Source organism: Myotis davidii, unplaced genomic scaffold, assembly GCF_000327345.1.
Source record: "Myotis davidii unplaced genomic scaffold, ASM32734v1 scaffold399, whole genome shotgun sequence".
In the NCBI taxonomy this organism is placed as follows: domain Eukaryota; kingdom Metazoa; phylum Chordata; class Mammalia; order Chiroptera; family Vespertilionidae; genus Myotis; species Myotis davidii.
The window spans coordinates 5,672,935-5,673,327 of record NW_006292094.1 but is presented as its reverse complement, the minus strand read 5'-3'; the positions used below and the strand labels follow the sequence as shown (position 1 = coordinate 5,673,327).

Below are 393 nucleotides of genomic sequence, written 5' to 3'. Positions count from 1 at the left end.
TGGGGTCGGGGCTGGGGTAGGGACCCAGAAGCCGGGAGCAGGCTTGAGGCGTCAGCTGTGCTGTGCTTTGGGGAGCTCTGGGGAGCACAGGGGCACCGTGATGGGGCCACCCCTCTGCCTGTGTCCCTGGTGTCCCCGCCTGGAGCCCTGCCAGCGCTCGGAAGCCGTGGGGCTCAGAGGACTGGGGGTCAGCAGACAGGCAGTGGCTTCTGATATTAATTTTTTTAAATTAAAGTCCCGAGACACTGCTCTCTGAGCTCTGTTCACCGGCAGTCCTGCTTCCTACTGTGTGGCCACTTTCATCCGAGGAGCGTCCGACGCCCCTGGAGCGGCCGGGCCCAGCGTACTGCCTGGGAGGGGAGAGCCGCGTTTTCAGCGGCCTCGTGCTGCCCG

The 393-nt window shown here is 64.6% G+C and overlaps 1 protein-coding gene across 1 annotated transcript in view; it reads left to right on the top strand.

Moving 5' to 3' along the window:
• Positions 1-393, top strand: part of SDK1 (sidekick cell adhesion molecule 1) — a 455,450-nt gene that overhangs the window by 301,354 nt on the left and 153,703 nt on the right. The gene's annotated exons all lie outside the window — the stretch shown is intronic.